Source organism: Panthera tigris, chromosome D4 (genome assembly GCF_018350195.1).
Source record: "Panthera tigris isolate Pti1 chromosome D4, P.tigris_Pti1_mat1.1, whole genome shotgun sequence".
Lineage (NCBI taxonomy): Eukaryota > Metazoa > Chordata > Mammalia > Carnivora > Felidae > Panthera > Panthera tigris.
The window spans coordinates 62326476-62344911 of NC_056672.1; the positions used below are offsets into that span (position 1 = coordinate 62326476).

At 36.5% G+C, this 18436-nt stretch overlaps 1 protein-coding gene and 1 long non-coding RNA gene across 3 annotated transcripts in view; both read left to right on the plus strand.

The window, feature by feature from the left end:
- LOC122233219 overlaps positions 1–1796 on the plus strand; it is an 82452-nt gene extending 80656 nt beyond the window's left edge. The window contains exon 3 of the long non-coding RNA XR_006210738.1: positions 1757–1796. This is a non-coding gene — a long non-coding RNA (uncharacterized LOC122233219). The remainder of the gene's footprint in view (positions 1–1756) is intronic.
- Positions 1797–1886: 90 nt separating this feature from the next.
- The window catches only part of PLPPR1 (phospholipid phosphatase related 1), a 512674-nt gene continuing 496124 nt past the window's right edge, over positions 1887–18436 (plus strand). The window contains exon 1 of one of the 2 annotated variants that reach the window (XM_042964601.1): positions 1887–1936. The gene's annotated coding sequence lies outside the window, so the exon portion shown is untranslated. The remainder of the gene's footprint in view (positions 1937–18436) is intronic. The other variant, XM_042964596.1, reaches the window with a different exon arrangement.

Genomic DNA, 18436 nt, shown 5'->3' on the forward strand with positions numbered 1-18436 from the left:
CTTCTCAATTACCTGTGCAGCCATTTGCTCTCAGGTGGAATTAATCTTTGTGAGTTTTTCCCCCCTGCTGTAGAATGGACTTAAGTATTGCATTTAGAATGGATTCAGTCATTGCAGTTCTCCTTATACTATAAATGTGTCCTCTCCTGAAGGAGGGAAATAATCAATGTTTGTTCATGAGGCTTGGTCAATGGTCTTATTAACCTTAGCCCCTCAGATGCTGTCTGGTTTCTCCTTATCTGAATCTGTCACATCGCTTTCATTCTCAGACTCCTGTAGTTAACCACTATAGCCTGGATAAAACTGTGCCAAAGCTGGGGAAGGAAATGGTTCAGTAATCCAGGCTCCTCAGGCAAAATTACTCAGTTTCTATGAATTCCTTATTTCTCAGATTTAATGTTACTGGTTTTCTGACCCTGTGCCTGACCTGACTTTAGATAGCTGAACCTGTGCTGTTAGCCACCTGCCTAGTTGTTTTCTCCTGTCAATTAGCTGCCATCTGAATCCCTGGGTACTGGACTGCTGCCATCTGTACCTGCCATATCCTTTGGCTGTGTGCCAAACTGTCCAACCTTCTGTGCTTTTGTGGTCATCTGAAATTCTTCACCTTAACCCTCCTTGTTCTGACCAGGGACCTCTAGCTTCCAATCTTGGGAACCAAACTGATAATTTGTTATCTTTGAGGGGGAATGTACTAAAGCTCTTATAATTAGAATATATTGTGGATTTGTTTTTGTTTTTGCTTTGGGGAGATTGGAAATAGAGAATATGACTGAGAAAATAAAATCCTGGATACTTTTTATAGGCACAAAAATGGAAATGGGAAAGGTTTAGAGTTTAGGGAACTCTCTGTGGGCATGTGTGGGTGACACATGACAATAGTAGGATATCTAGGGTGAGGTACCACAGAAGAGGTAAAGAATCAGCAAAGACAACTTCAACTATTTCAGCATTTGGCGTAGGCCTGGACTGAGTTCTAGCTGTATGTGTCTTCATTATGAAAAGAAAACAAGACTGTCTTACAACTGTGGTACATATAAATTCAACCTTTTTAAGCTGGGACTAGGTATAATAATTTAAATACACAATAGAAGCCCAGTATATCTCTTTGCACGTAGCATTACACCTTCCAGGACCTCACATTGAAAACTATTATTGAAAAAAAAAAGATTTCATTGGAATGTTCCATTTCACAGAAAAATTCAAATTTAATTGCATAAATTCATCATTATGCAATTTATTATTGAAGTGTTGTTTACAGTGGGGCAGTGTCCTCCCTTTATAGTGGTAGGATTAAGCATTCAAAGATTTACAGTGAAATGATGAAACTCAGGTAGGCATGGTTTTGGTATCCTAGATATCCAGAAATACTGGGTTTTCAGGGAAGCAATAAAATCTGTTCAGCAGGGCACAGGCTAGGGGCTGGGAAGAAGTTGTCCAGTGATAGAGGGCTGGCCTGGAGTAAACACCTGGGCTACTCAAATATAATATTCTCAAGTTCATTCTGGGAGGAAAAGGTGGGTAGAACTCTGTGTGATCCAAAATCAATGCAAAGTGACCACTTCCAAATGATCACTGTTTTGGGAAATCCTCCCATATCTACATGGAGAAATTGGAGATAAATTCAGACCCTAAGGGAAGAGCCTATAATGAACTAGAATCTAAGAGGCAGGTTGGTGCAGTGGAAGGAGAACTGTTTCTTACCTGCAGTGTGACCTTGAGTAAGTTTTTTTTAAAGTATTTTATTTTATTTTAGAGTGCATGCACGTGTAACCTGGAGAGAGGGGCAGAGGAAGAGAGAGAGAGCATCCCAAGCAGGCTACGCCTTCAGCATGGAGCCTGACATAGGGCTCGATCCCACAACCTTGGGATCATGACCCGAGTAGAAATCAAGAGTTGGATGCTCAACTGACTGAGCTGTGCAGGTGCCCCTTGGGTAAGTTTTGTAAACTCCCTAAGCATCAGTTTTCTTATCTATAAGATGATGATAATAGCACCTTATCTAAAGATCATGTATTAAATATATGAAGAACTTAGAACAGTGCCTTGTTAATAGTAGATTCTCAGTAAATCATTCACTATTCACATCACCTAGCCATCCTGAGGTCTTTTTATTGAGCCTGGAATTCAAAGTCACCTTCATTTAATAGGACTCTAGCCAAAAATAATGGAAATGTGGGCAGAGCTCCAGTCCTAGAAAAAGGGCTACAGTTACAGAAAGTAGAATAAGAATGAATGGGACAGACATATGTGGGCTGCAGTTGCCTAAGGCTTTCATGGTGTACTACTGATTTTTGTTTCTGGTTAGCAAAATGAAGGAATCAGAAAATATTTCACCATAAAAAGATAATTCATATAACTTATTAATGCCAATGTGCATAGGCGATGATCTTAACAAAAACAATTGTCACAAATTGCCAAGTCATTCTTGGAGGTTATGTTTCTTAGCCCTAGAGTGGGGAGAACTATCATTTTACACCCCATAAGTAATATTGTCTTGTTCTTCTTGCCAGGAATGATAAAGCATCTTTTTTCCGTTTAATGCTATTACTATTTTTGGCAACCTCATGTCCCATTAGCTTCTTTTCATTTTAAATTTAAATTTTAGTTAAAATACAGGGAAATACTGGTTTCAGGAGTAGAATTCAGTGATTCATCACTTAACATACAACACCCAGTACTCCTCACAAGTGCCCTCCTTAATACCCATCACTCATCTAGCCCATCTAGATCAAACCTCAGTTTGTTCTCTGTCGTTAAGAGTCTCTTGTGGCTTGCTTCTCTCCCTCTCTCTCTCTTTTTTCCTCTTCTCATGTTCATCTGTTTTGTTTCTTAAATTCCACATATGAATGAAGTCATATGGTATTTGTCTTTCTCTGATTGACTTATTTTGCTTACCATAACACATTCTGGCTCCAATCTGTCATCACAAATGGAAAGATTTCATTCTTTTGATGGCTGAGTGATATTCCATTGCATGTATGTATATATGTGTATATATGTACATATATGTATGTATATATGTGCATATATGTATGCATATGTGTATATATGTGTATATACATACATGTATACATACACCACATTTTCTTTATCCATTCATTAGTTGATGGATATTTAGGCTGTCTCCATAGTTTGGCTGTTGTTGATAGTGCTGCTATAAACACTGGGGTGCATATAGGCCTTCAAATAAGTGTTTTTGTATCCTTTGGGTAAATACCTAGTAATGCAATTTCTGGGTCATAGGGTGGTTCTGTTTTTAGTTTTTTGAGGAACTTCTAGTCTGTTCTCCAGTGGTTACACCAGTTTGCATTCCCACTGACAGTGCAAGAGGGTTCCTCTTTCTCTGCATCTTTGCCAACACCTGTTGTTTCTTGTGAATTTTAGCCATTCTGACAGGTGTGAGGTGGTATCTCATCATGGTTTTGATTTGCATTTCCCTGGTGATGAGTAATGTTGAGCATCTTTTCATGTCTGTTAGCCATCTGGATGTCTTTATAAAAATGTCTGTTCATGTCTTTTGCCCACTTCTTAACTAGGTTGTTTGTTTCTTAGATGTTGAGTTTGATAAGTTCTTCATAGATTTTGGATACTAACCCTTTACCAGATGTGTCATTTGCAAATATCTTCTCTCATTCTGTCAGTTGCCTTTTAGTTTTATTGATTGTTTCCTTCACTGTGCAGAAGATTTTTATCTTGTGAGGTCCCAATAGTTCATTTTTGTTTTTGTTTCCCTTGCCTACAGGGACATGTCTAGTAAGAAGTTGCTCCGACTGAGGTCAAAGAGTTTGCTGCCTGTGTTCTCCTCCACAATTTTGATGGTTTCCTGTCTCATATTTAGGTCTTTCATCCATTTTGAATTTATTTTTTGTGTATGGTGTAAGAAAGTGGTCCAGTTTCATTCTTCTGCATGTCACTCACTGTCCAGTTTCCCCAGCACCATTTGCTGAAGAGACTTTTTTCCATTGGATATTCTTTCCTGCTTTGTCAAAAGATTAGTCAGCCATACATTTGTGGGTCCATTTCTGGGTTCTCTATTCTATTACACTGATCTATTTGTCTGTTTTTGTGCCAGTACCATACTGTATTAATGATTACAGCTTTGTGATATAGCTTGAAATCTGGAATTGTGATGCCTCCAGTTTTGTTTTTCTTTTTCAGGATTTCTTTGGCTATTTGGGATCTTCTGTGGTTCCATACAAATTTTAGGATTTTTTTTCTAGTTCTGTGACAAATGCTGGTGTTACTTTGATGAAGATTCCACTGAATGTGTTGATTTATTTGAGTAGTATAGACACTTTAACAATGTTTGTTCTTTCAGTCCATGAGCATGGAATGCTTTTCCATTTGTTTGTGTCCTCTTTAATTTCTTTCGTAAGTGTTCTATAATTTTTAGAGTACAGATATTTTATCTCTTCTAGTTAGGTTTATTCTTAGGTATGTTTTAGTGCAACTGCAAATGGGACTGATTCCTTGATTTCTTTTTCTGCTGCTTCGTTATTGGTGTGTAGTAATGCAATAGACATCTGCACATTGAATTTTATTTCCTGTGACTTTGATGAATGCTTGTATTAGTTTCTAGCAATTTTATGGTGGAGTCTTTTGGGTTTTCTACATAGAATATCGTGTCATCTGCAAATAGTGAAAGTTTGACTTCTTCCTAGCCACTTTGGATGCCTTTGATTTCTTTTTGTTGTCTGATTGCTGAGGCTAAGATTTCCAGTACTATGTTAAATAGTATACATTAACCTCTATATGAAAGAGGACTAAAGTCTAGTGGCCAGGCTAAACTTAAGGGAGACAGTTAAAATCAGGACAACCAAAGAATGCCTTCCTTTATTTCCCTGGCAGAGTGCTTATGTGACTTGAGAGAACAGCCACGATGGGGTGATCTCAGGGGGAAGATAACAGGGATGAGCACAGAAATGAATGGGGTACTCCCCTGGGCTATGGATGCAGACCTCACAGGGATTATCAGTTATCAGTGGAAACGTGATCTCAGATCATAATGCGTTCGTGGTAATGCTGCCTATTGCTATACAAAAAGGCTGCCTTTTCCTATATAAATGAATGCAGGAATTAAGAAATCTAGAATCATTTATTTGTAAAGCAGTACACATTAGAATGTCTGTTGAACGCTTTATTAGAAAAAACTACACCTGAAACATTAGTGAAGTTTTGAAAGTTTCCATTTGCTTATTCTGTAAGGCATAATCGGGTGACTGAAGCATTCAGGGCAAAATAGCAGGTTTTATTTAGTAATAGCTTGTGGGCCAAATAGGGGTTGCTACCTGTTTCTGTATTGCCCAAGAACTGAGAATGGTTTTTACATTGTTATATGGTTGAAAACAAATTGGAAAGAATAATATTTCATGACACCTGAAAACCTTATGAACTGCAATGTTCAATGTCAGTAAATAAAGTTATATTGTAACACAGTTACATTAATTCATTTTCATGTTGTCTATGGCTATTTTTGTGCTACTTGACAAAACTGAGTGGTTGTAACAGAGACCTTATGGTAAAGCCTAAATATTTACTGTAAAGCCTAAAGCTTAAAATATTTACTATCTGGTTCTTTCTTTTTTCTTTTCTTTTCTTTTTTTTTTTTTTTACATTCATTTTTGAGAGACAGAGACAGAGCGTGAGCGGGGGAGGGGCAGAGAGAGAGGGAGACACAGAATCTGAAGCAGGCTCCAGACTTCAAGCTGTCAGCGCAGAGCCTGATGCAGGGCTTGAACTCACGAGCTGTGAGATCATGACCTGAGCCAAAGTCAGACGCCTAACCGACTGAGCCACCCAGGAGCCCCACTATCTGTTTCTTTATTGAGCAAGTTTGCTAATCCTTGCTCTACATTTCAGTATAGCTAAAATAATATAACAAAACATAACTATATTACTCCCAGGTATAAAAAAATGTAGATCTTTAGAGTTTGAAGCACACTGGATGAAAAGGATTGACAAGTATCTACACTTATCAGTTGAGAAAATGTGAAATGACAATTTCTGACACATAGATCTTTTGATTTATGAATGAATAAAATGACTGTGGCTTTTGAGGCAGATAACATGCTTATGCTAAAATACTTAACTATGGTTTTTCATAATAGGAAAGAGGCTATGACCATGATAGAAACTGGATTATGATATGTATACAAGTAATATATCCTTATGCTGTTTATCAGAGATGATGATATGCTAATATTTCCTCTTTGAAATGTTGATGGAAACCTAGACTATGTGTAATTGCCCTATTAAATAATCATGGTGTTATTAGTATTAAGAAACAGTCAAGAATCAATTTCATGTGTTTTGTAAGCAATACATATATTCTCAGACTAAAACGCAATTAGTTCTTTTCCTCAAATCTGTTGTATCAACAAGGAATATATTTTGCTGCAACTAGTGGATGGACAGCCTGGCATACAGAGGCTTAAGCAAAGAGGTATTTGTTTATCTTTTAACTTAACTGTGTTGTTAGCGACCTAAGCCTTGTCTATCTTTCCCCTTTACTGTTTGGTATGTTGCTTTGTAATTTCATGGTTGCACTAGGGCTGCTGCGGGGCTAGACATAACACCTATGTTCAGGGAAGAAAGAAAGTATCATGGGGAATGTATAAACCTAACCAGAATAACTAAAAGTTCCCAGAAGTTGCTGTCAGATCTGTTTATATCCCAATGGCTGGAATTGTGTCATGTGGCCACTCCTAGCTTTAAGAATTCTATTCTTCTTAAAGCTAGGAGTGAATTCTATTCTTCTTAAAGCTGGGAGTGGGAGTGTATTCAAACTTTAATGAAGGCAGGCAAGTGGGAATGGCTTTTGGGGGTATCTGCTGCATCCTCCAATAAATGTAAATAACCAACTGTGGAAACATTTTTTGAGAACAATCAGTCCACCTTTTTGTTTGTTTAAATACACTTTAAAAAGATACAGATATTCTAAAGGGCCAAAGCCAAAAGGGGAAGTGATTCAGCAAGCACCTGCTGACTTAGATATTAGTGATAACTATTTCAGAGAATATTATCCATTCATTTCCAAATTATCCCAAAGCATCATGTTTTCTATATTGTATAAGCATAGCTAGTAGTTATATGCATTTGGAGAGGAAAGAGGCATTGAATCATCTTTGTGACTTCTGCAAAGCAATTAAACATTTTGTGCAGAAACATTTCACATGAAACTGGGACTGGGTGTGAAAAACGTTCATCTGTTCCCATTTTAATCCTCAATCTACAATAAAAATGCAAATCACAGAATGTTGGAGCAAGTAGGAGGGCCTTCATAGACCTTTTGGTCCAAAGCCCTCATTTGTGATTCAAAATGGGCCTGATTGTGCCAGTCCTGTGAGAAGGTGTCTGTGTCTTACCCAGGATGACTAGACAGAGCTTCCTGCTTTGTTATTATTTCCTTAATGACTTCCCTGAGTTGATATCCAGTATGTAGGTCACTATTTTCCCTTTCCTGGGAACCCTCAAATGTACAGCAGATGGAAACTTATGGAGTGCCAGATAATCTTTCTGCTTTCATTGCTTCTCTGTATCCATTTGAATGGTGAGTGATTTAATTATGTCCAGATGTACGTTCTATTGCTGCTCTGGAGTAAGTTTTGAGGGGAGGAGTCTTTCTGTTTTATCTCTAATCTGATTCACAGTAAATTATGGATGCTGAAGAAATTTATGAGAGTATCCAGTGTAACCTCCTTGTTTTTTGGATGACAAGTAGAGTTCAATTTGAGTAATGTGCTCAGGGTCACAGCGATATTTAGTGCCAAAATTAAAAGTTGGTTCTGATTTCTAACCCAGTGCTCTTTTCATTATACCATGCTACAGAAAAAACTATTTTATTTAGGAAGTACATAAAAGCAAAGGCAGAATAAAACAAAATGAAAAAGGATCTTGAGATTTGAGACCGAGATAAAGAGCTATGTTCTTGTCTTTGACTTGCTCTTTTAAAAACAGCTTAATTGATCATCAGGGAAATATGAATCAAAATCACACCTGTCAGAATGGCTAAAATAAAAAAAAAAACACAAGAAACAAGTGCTGGCAAGGATGTGGAGAAAAAGGAATCCTTATGCACTGTTAGTGGGAATGCAAACTGGTGCAGCCACAGTGGAAAACAGTATGAAGGTTCCTCAAAAATTTAAAAATAGAATTACCATAGGATACAGTAATTCCACTAGTGGGTATTTACCCAAAAATATGAAAACACTAATTCGAAAAGATGCACCCCTATGTTTATTGCAGCATTACTTACAATAGCCAAGATATGGAATAAGCACAAGTGTCCATTGATAGATGAATGGATAAAGATGTAGTCTAGATATACCATGGAATATCACTCAGCTGTAAAAAAGAGTGAAATCTTGCCATTTGCAACAATATGGATGGAGCTAGAGAGTATAATGCTAAGTGAAATAAGTCAGTCAGAGAAAGGCATTATCCTCCCCATTTTCACTCTGCCTCTCTCTTTCTCAAAAATAAATAAACATTAAAATATAATGTGATTTTTATTACTGGCTACTCTTAAAATTTATCTTTTAAGATAAATTTATCTTTTAAGATAATTTGTTCTTTTTTTAAAATTTGATTTTGTTGTTACTTGGTGTAATTTTTTCTCATTTCTTTTATATATTTTTTATTAAATTTTTTTTAACATTTGTTTATTTTTGAGACAAAGAGACAGAGCAGAGAGGGGGAGACACAGAATTGGAAGCAGGCTCCAGGCTCTGAGCTGTCAGCACAGAGCCCGATGCGGGGCTTGAACTCACAAACTGTGAGATTATGACTTGAGCTGATGTCAGACACTCAACCCACTGAGCCAACCAGGTGCCCCTCTCATTTCTCTTATTTGGAGTTTGTTGAGTTTCTTGGATCTGTGGGTTGATAGCTTTTTACCAAACTTGGAAAACTTTCAGCTACAATTTTTTCAGATATTTTTTGTCCTTTTTTTATTCCCCCTCTTTTTCAGGGCCCCCTGAAACACATGTATTAAGCCACTTGAATTTGTCCCACAGCTCACTGATACTATGTTGTTAAAATTCTCTTTTCTCTTTGTTTTTCTTTTGAATATTACTATGTCTTCAAGTTCACTGATGTTTTATTCTGCAGTTTCTCTTCTTCCGTTAATCCCATCAGTGTGGGATTACACACAATACATGCTATTAATGTGTGTAAAATAGAATTTTTTTAGAAATTTCATTTGGGGCTTTTAAATATCTTCTATATCTCTACTTAACTTTCTGAATTTATGGGTTAGAGTTATAACTCTTTTAATGTCCTTGTCTACTAATGATAACCTGTTAATGCTAACGTGTCAGTTCTGATTTTTCTCCTAACTATAGATCATAGTTTGCTGATTTTTTGTAGATTTGATAAACTTTGATTGGATTCTAGGCATTGTGAAATTGTTTTGCAGGTTCTGGATATGCAGTGTATAATTTGTGGAGATATACTGGCTAAAGAAGCAGTGAAACTATCAAAACTTAAATATCATTTACATGCGGAATTTAGCAACATGTGCATTCATCAAGTATATGTGTAATTTGCACATGATGGTGATAGGAAGGAAGAATTAGCATATTTTTTCAGTTTAGTTGCCATCAAACATAATGAATTCTAAAATGTATAAAGCTATGGATAATTACATTGTCAAAAATGTGGTTTAGAGTTAAAGATTTACATATGAGTATCTTCTAATGGTGTAGCTGCAGTGATAAAAATATTCATTAGTTATTCAGATTATATTAATTTATGTTATAAGTTTATTTATTTTTTAAATAAACATGTTGACATCACACTATACCTACAAATTTTTAGCCTGCTTTAAGAGAGAATATGGTGGGGGCGCCTGGGTGGCTCAGTCGGTTAAGCGTCCGACTTCGGCTCAGGTCACGATCTCGCGGTATGTGAGTTTGAGCCCCGCATCGGGCTCTGTGCTGACTGCTCAGAGCCTGGAGCCCGTTTCAGATTCTGTGTCTCCCTCTCTCTCTGACCCTTCCCCGTTCATGCTCTGTCTCTCTCTGTCTCAAAAAAATAAATAAATGTTAAAAAAAAAAAAAAAAGAGAGAATATGGTGCTGTTGAGACCATATGGACTGAATAAATGACTGAACCCAGTTAAGGCCTCTATATGAACTTTTTAGATTCTGGTAGACAGGTGCAGAGATCTACTTATCTTGTAGCTACCCAAGACAAGTCTTCTAAGTTCCCTTAAAAGTGCTTTGTTTTAATCTGGGGTAGTCTGCCTCTTTCCTTGGTCTTTCCTGGCCTTCCATGTACAGGGCTAATTTATGAACTAACATTTATAGAGATAGTATAATATTCCACTGTAACTTTATCTTATTTAACCAGTCTTGTATTCACAAACAAGTGGAGCTGTTATATATGTATTCTTGTATAATTTATTAGGCTAGATTCCCATTAAGTTGGGGAATAAAGCCAAAGGATATAATACATTTTGTCAAATGTGCCTATACACTCTCTTAGACAATGGGTGTTTCTCAGCTTTTTTTTTAATTTTGTAACGTTTATTTATTATTGAGAGAGAGAGACAGAGCATGAACATGGGAGGGGCGGAGAGATGGGGAGACACAGAATCTGAAGCAGGCCCCAGGCTCTGAGCTGTCAGCACAGAGCCCGACGTGGGGCTCAAACTCACAAACCGAGAGATCATGACCTGAGCTGAAGTTGGATGCTGAACCAACTGAGCCACCCAGGTGCCCTTTACTCAGTTTGATCTTAACTGTGTTACAAGAAAAATTGATAGTTCATAACTATTATATCTGTGATCTTCATTAATAAGGGGTTTCCTTGCCTTTAATTTTAATGTTTATTAAGAATTTGTTTTCACTCTTTTATAGGATGTCTGATCATATGTTTTGCTTATCTTTAAACCGGAGTCATTGTACTTTTCATTTTGATTTGTATGAATTTTTAAACTATCTCTTGATCATTCATATTGTAAGTATTTTCTAAGTGTTTCATTTTTATGATGCCTTTCTTATATTTTTGCCATTTTTAAATTAGCATTAAATTAGTATTTTCCTTTGTGTTTTCAGGCTTTGCTATTATGTTAGAAATATCTTTGCTATTTAAAATTTTCAAAATTTTACATACATTTTAATGGTTTCATTTTAGTTTTATATTTAAATTTTAATAAATCAGGAATTAAAAAAATATAAGATGAAAGATATGAATCTATTTTATATATATTTATTTATTTATTTACATCTAAGTTAGTTAGCATATAGTGGAATAATGATTTCAGGAGTAGATTCCAGTGATTCAGTCCCTGTGTGTAACACCCAGTGCTCATCCCAGCAAGTGTCTTCCTTAATGCCCCTTTCCTATTTAGCCCATCCCCCACCTCACAGCCCCTCCAGCAAACCTCAGTTTGTTCTCTGTATTTTAGAGTCTCTTAGGTTTTGTCCCCCTCCCTGTTTTTATATTATTTTTGCTTCCCTTCCCTTATGTTCATCTGTTTTGTATCTTAAATTCCTCATATGAGTGAAGTCATATGATATTTGTCTTTCTCTGACTGACTAATTTTGCTTAGCATAATACCCTCTAGTTCCATCCACAAAGTTGCAAATGGCAAGATTTCTGAATCTATTTTTAATTAGTGTCTGGCCAGTTTTCCCAATATCATTTACTGAATAACACATCATTTCTCCTCACTAATTTAAATTACATTTTGTTACTTAATATAGTCTCAATTAGGTTTATATAGTAAATATTTGTTTGGTTGTAACCACATAGTTACCAATATATTTTCTCAGACTTTTTAACTGGATTGTTTTCCTTCTGGTTAAGTTGAGAGTTTTAAAAAACGTTTTCATTTTTTGAGGGTAAACTACAGGTTTTGTTCTATGTATAAATTCTTTGTGCTAGAAAGCTAGTCTCACTGGTTTTATATTACTTCAGACTGGCAGCTATTTTCTCTTAGCACATTGTAATTATTTTCTGTTTCCCACCATTGTTATTGAAAAGTCACTTGTCAATCTAATTATCATTCCTCTGTTAGTGCTTTGTCCTTTCTGGCTGTACTTAAGTTATTTTCCCTCTTCATGTTCTGCAGTTATATTGTGACGTGTCTGAGTGTATTATTTTGGGAGAGTATGTGAACATGGAATGCACTGAGGTTTTTGAATCTGAGGAGTGGAATCTTTTATCAATTCCGGAAAAATATTGGTGATTGCCTGTTCAGAGTGGAGCTGTGATTGGACAGCCCTATGAGAGCCTCTAACTCTGTACTCCATGGCTCTTGACCTTTTTAATTTTTATTTTGTTGGAAATATTCCTTTGTTGTTTTTTTGTTTCCCAACTTTGTTGAGATATATTTGACATATAACATTGTGTACGTTTAAGTTATACAATGTGATGATATCATATATGTATATATTGCAAAATGATTACCATAATAAAGTTAGTTAACACATTTATCACCTCATGGTACCAGTTTTTCTTTTTTGTGGAGAGAACTTTTTAGTTTTTATTTTAGTTCCAATTAGTTAACATACAGTGTTTTGTTAGTTTCAGGTATACAACATAAAATTCAGCAGATCCATACATCAGCCCATACATCTGTATTCACTGGGTGTGTTGTCCTGTAATTTTCTTTTCTTGTAGTGTCCTTATCTAGCTTTGCTCTCAGGGTATTGTTGGTTTTAGAAAATGAGTTTGGGAGTATTCCCTCCTCTTCATATTTTTGTAAGAATTTGAGAAAGATTGGCAGTCATTCTTCTTTAAATGTTTAGAATTCACCGTGAAATGTTCTGGTCCTAGGATTTTCTTTGTTGGGAGATTTTTGATTACTGATTCAGCTCTTTATTGTTATTGGTCTGTTCAGTTTTTCTGTTTCTTCATGATTTATTCTTGGTAGGCTATATGTTTCCAGGAATTTTCTCATTTTTTCTAGGTTGTCCAATTTTTTGGTCTATGATTGTTTGTAGTATCTTATGATCCTTTGTATTTTTTTTTTAATTTTTTTTTTAACGTTTATTTATTTTTGAGACAGAGAGAGACACAGCATGAACGGGGGAGGGGCAGAGAGAGAGAGGGAGACACAGAATCGGAAGAAGGCTCCAGGCTCTGAGCCATCAGCCCAGAGCCTGACGCGGGGCTCGAACTCGCAGACCGCGAGATCGTGACCTGAGCTGAAGTCGGACGCTTAACCGACTGAGCCACCCAGGCGCCCCATGATCCTTTGTATTTTTGTAGTATCAGATCTGAGTGCTGGTTGCTGTAAGTTCTAAACCCTTGTGTATCTCTATCTGATCTCCAGTGGTTTGGCCCAGTAGAATCCCCCAGTGATCTCCATGGCATAAGACCTGAGTAGGCCTCTTGGAAAATGCTCCATAAAGCTAGGGAAGCTGAATGTCCATCTTGGGATCTCTTAACTACCAGACAAACTAAGGCCTGGGGAGGGGAGCATCTCAGTGCAGTGCTGTGCTGGCCTGGGGATGGGTAATGCATTCAAAGTAAAACCTCTCCTCTTACCCTTCTAATGTGGTCCTCCTTTGTTTCTGTGGTTCAAGGGTATTTCAGCCTTACCCAGGGTTCTGTGATTTTTCACAATGGTGTCTTTTCTATGGATAGTTGCTAACTGGTCTTGTGAGGGGGACTGAGGTCAGAGACAACCTATGTCGCCATATTGGTGATGTCATTAACCTGTTTTTCATCATTTTCATCTCTATTTGTCTGGATTTAATTTTGGGTAATTTAAAAATATCTATTTTATAATCCACCAATTCTCTTTTTAGCTGTGTCTTGTCTATTTTATCTTTCCATCAAGACTTTAATTTCATTTATTGTAGTATCTATTTCTAAATTCTACTTGGTTCCAATTCCAAGTGCTTAATTATGAGTTCTTGTTTCTTAGATTTTTAAGCCTCTCTTTTATTTCTTTAAATCATAGTCAATATGGTTATATTATTTTTGTTGCCTAAGAATTCCATTTGCAGATCTTTTTGTGGGTCTGTTATATGTTTTAGTCGTATTGCCTTATTTTTCTTGTGTTTAGTAACTTTTTTTTTTAAACTGTGGACTATTTTATTTGGGGTTCTATCTCTGGGAAACATTTGAGCTCTGGATTGAAGGTGAGTTCCCCTAGACAGGATTAGCATTGGCTTCTGTTAATTGCTTAGTGGAACTACCAAATTGGGACCATGTTGAATTGAATTCTCTGCTTGAGGATTTTATCCCCACAGGTAGTGTAAATCTGGACTACAAAATCATGGGTAACCTAGCTTGTTATTAATTTTCAGGGGATTTCCCTCTGTCTCAATTTAGTGCCAAAGTAAAAACAGGTAAGATTTTTCCATCATTCCCTTTTTAAAAGTTTTTGCTTAAATTCTGGTTAGTTAATATACAGTATAATATTAGTTTCAGGTTTACAATATAGTGATGCAACACTTCCCTATAACATCTGGTGCTCATCATATTAAGTGCCCTCCTTAGTCCCCATCACCTATTTATCCCATCCCACCGCCCACCTCCCTTCTGGTAACCATCAGCTTGTTCTCTGTAGTTAAGAGTCTGTTTCTTGGTTTGCTTCTCTCTCTCTCTCTCTTTTTCATCACCCTCTTATCATTTTTGTTTCTTAAATTCCACATATGAGTGAAATCATATGGTATTTGTCTTTCTCTGACCGAGTTATTTCGCTTAGTATAACATTCTCTAGCTTTATGCATGTCATTGCAAATGGCAAGATTTCACTCTTTATTTGCCATCCCTTTTTGTGCAGTGGAGTTAATTTTGCATCTGAGAGTGGGGTGCTCCAGCTTTATGTGTAGTTTATTAGTTTACTTATTTTGACTTCTCAAAATGAGATCCTAGGAATGATCTCTCTATTAAGGTCTATGCAGTCATCGAAGTAGGAAGTTAAGGTCCCTAGAGTTCAGCAGAAACTTCAGGGTAGAAGCCAGCTTTGGTGTGTGCTTACCTGTATGGGTGCCTGTTTTCACTTTATTTTTGGGCTCTGTGTGTATTTTGTTTTCCTTCCTGCTCAGTTTTGCACTTAATTGCATTAACATTTTTTTTTTTTTTTTGCTATTTTATCCAACATGTTATTGTTTCATCCTTGAGAGTTGTCCATCCACTTTTATCCATCATGCTGCCATAAGTGGAAATCCTGGTAATCTTTATTTCCTCTCTAATCTTACCCCCCCCCCCACCGTCTTTTGGCATTCATTTTGATAATAAGAAACTTCAGTGCAACTATAAAATGAAACTTTTTAGTGTTTGAATGTTTAAAGGGAAAATTTGAATATTATAGAAATAACTTCATATATGAACTCTGATAATTTTTTTTAATATAGATGCATTTCTATTTTGTATTTGTAATATAGATGAGTTTCTAGCTTCCCTAGTACTGTTGCTAAATTTGGCATAATGTTGACTTCTAAATATTCATTTATTTCCATGTTAACTTTCTATTCCTTCTTTTGTAATGTTAACAGATTATTTTTAATTAAAGATAGAGAGCCATCCATTCTCTCCTACCTCAATCGTTGATGAACTTTTGTTTGCTCTGCCACAAGTCATACTTAAGGCTGTAAAGCTAGTGATATTTATCATTTAGCCAGGAGCATTAAAATCACCAGTTCCCTTGGAAGGACCTCATTTAATGAACGCATTAGTAATCTACTTAATGCAATCATAGGCTAAGTGAATAAAAAAAAGAAAATGAGTATATTATGCCAGTTAAACTATTGGAATCTGTAGAGTTTGATAGGAAGACACAATTAAATTATAAAATCTTTGTCTTTTACCCTACTTTAGTTCTTTCTTCCCCAGCAGGTGAGAATCTGTATTATAACATCATCATCATTATTTTTTTTACTTTGAGTATATTTGACACACAATTATATTAGTTTCAGGTGTACAACATATTGACAATTTTATAAATTATGCTATGTTCACTACAGTGTAGCTGCTGCCATCACACATCGCTATTACAATATCATTGTCTGTATTCTCTAGCATCATTATGTAAAATACTTGATATTGTCTATAAGTGTGCAAAACTGCTTTTATATTACTTGTATTCCTGTCATACCGTGGTATAAAGAACTATCTGCATTTGACAGCATATTAAAGATAGTCTAAGATAGGAGATTAGAAAGAAACAAAGCTGATGAGATTCTTTTTCTCAAGAAATCTTTTTCAGGTCACACTGGGAGAAGGTATATTTGATCTCTCCCCCCCAAAAATCATCAGGTTGTTTTATGCTTAGGTTAGCTAAATTTTCAGAGGAGTACATCTTTGGTGGTCAAGCACATCATTGTATTATTAAGTACATTGCTATAAACTGAAGAGCATTTTAAAGTTTAGATTTCTTACTGCTCTGATATATTGGGTTAGTTTAGCACAAACTTCAGGTTAAGTATGAGAGGTTGGAGGAGGGTTTTCTCTACATGCCTGTGATTTTCACCCAAAGATTTTCAACATTGACTTGGCATTGCTTAAAATATTTCAAAATGCCACCTTTGCTTTGGAGAGGCAGCTGAAATATTTATTTGTAGGGAGATCTTTTTGTTCTGCATGTAATCTAGTCTAGATTGTGGTGCTCCAGCTGGATTAAGTGATTTTCCTCTGCTCTGTTGCTTGCTGTAAGAAGCCTGGGGCACACAATCCTGATATCTATGTGTCTCTTTCCCTGGACACCAGGTCTTGTGTCCTGCAAGGTGTCATGCACATCATAGGTGTGCAGTAAGTGCCTATGAAATACAGAAGTGTATGAATGTTTGAGCTGTTTGGAATGAGTTTCCTATAATCATCCCTTTGGCTCTCTGTCACTGTTATCTCAGAATTATCTCTAAAGGAAGCTAAATCTAGAGAAATCCTTCATCATTTTCAGCATGGATTTACTGGCCAAAAGGGGGTTTCAAATTCAAAGTAGTGCTTATTTTTTGGAAACTGGCTTTTGACTTTATACTCACATTTATATTTAGCTTTTGTAACATGTAGAAGTAGAACCACATCCGATTCCTCACTTATATGGTGAAAAAGGAGTTGGGCTGTCATGATGTAATTAAGGCCACTGTACAGGGAGATTTTAGAAGTTTCTTTTATGTGATGAATCTTGATTCTTGCTTTGAGTTTTTAACTGCCCCTTTGATACTACATATATTTGTCATGCATGGATCACTGAATCTTCTACCCAGAGACATAAAAAGGATAAGAATTAGAGTATTCTAAGCATGTTTTAAAACTGATGGACAAAGAAGTGGTTGAAGTTAAAGAGAGCCAAGGTGGAGATGCTGTCAAGGAAAAGGGACATGTATTTGTCATTAACTTGTTATAATTAAAGCACTATAGAGGGGCACATACTCTCCATCTCCCACTTTTCCCCTTTTCTCTAGAAAGGGTAAAGCTAGGAATTCCAAGGTTTGTTGAGTTAATTTGCTCACCTATTCCACAAATAGGTATTGAGCATCTGCCGCGTGGCCATGGGGCTTGGAACTGGTACCCATGCAGTTTTCTTGCTGCTAGGGATAGGCAGACGTTATTAGAATAGTGTCTGGTGCATGGTAGAAACTCCATAAATACTACTTGGGGTTAGTATTTAATTATTATTAAAGTAATTCCTTGGAAGAGGGTGCACAGACCAACAATGTCAGTTACAATGTGACTATATCTCAGGGGACTAGACACAGGATAATCAGATTTCAAGAAGGAAATCTGTAGTAGTAGTTCCTAAATGTAGTTCCTAAAATGTAGTTCCTACATTTTATTTCTTCATTTCAAATTATTGATCTCAAAGAGAACCCCTCCACCAGGAAAATTGACAACCTCATTTGCTGAGTCAATGCAGCAACTTCAGGGTAATCTCAGTAAAACGGGAGGCTCCTTGGAGACCAGTCCACAGCAGGAAGTGTAAAAAGGATCTTGATGAACAGTATCATCCAGCCCTCCTCAACTCTGCTCACGTCTCCAGGGCCCCTCATTCATTCATTGCAGTTGACACCAGGACGTGCCCTGGCTTTCTGACTGATCCATGCTGCCTGCCCTTTAGAGTAGCCCCCGCTTCATCCAGGTGGTCTGATGTGCTTCAGTATATTTGTTATGTTCTTACTAGTTTCTTTTTCAGAAGGTGTCCTTACTTACTTTTTGGGGGGGAATTTTTTTTTTTCTTTTTGTCTTTTACATACTGACTGCAAATTGGAATTCTAAGACCTAATTCAGATTGTGATACTGGTCTTGCTACCTGGAGTCTTAATTTATGAGGCTCCCATTTCATTAGGAATGTTTTGGTTCACTTGATGGGGCTGCTATTTTAATATGGATATTTTAGTTCCGAGATTCTACTTTGAAAATCATACCAATGTGCTAATCTGTTTGTGATGTTTTAGTCATGGTAATTTTGATTTATGAATTGATGTCACAGGAGAAGAAAGACAGATTCCTGTCTCCATTTCTTCATGCCTAGAGTA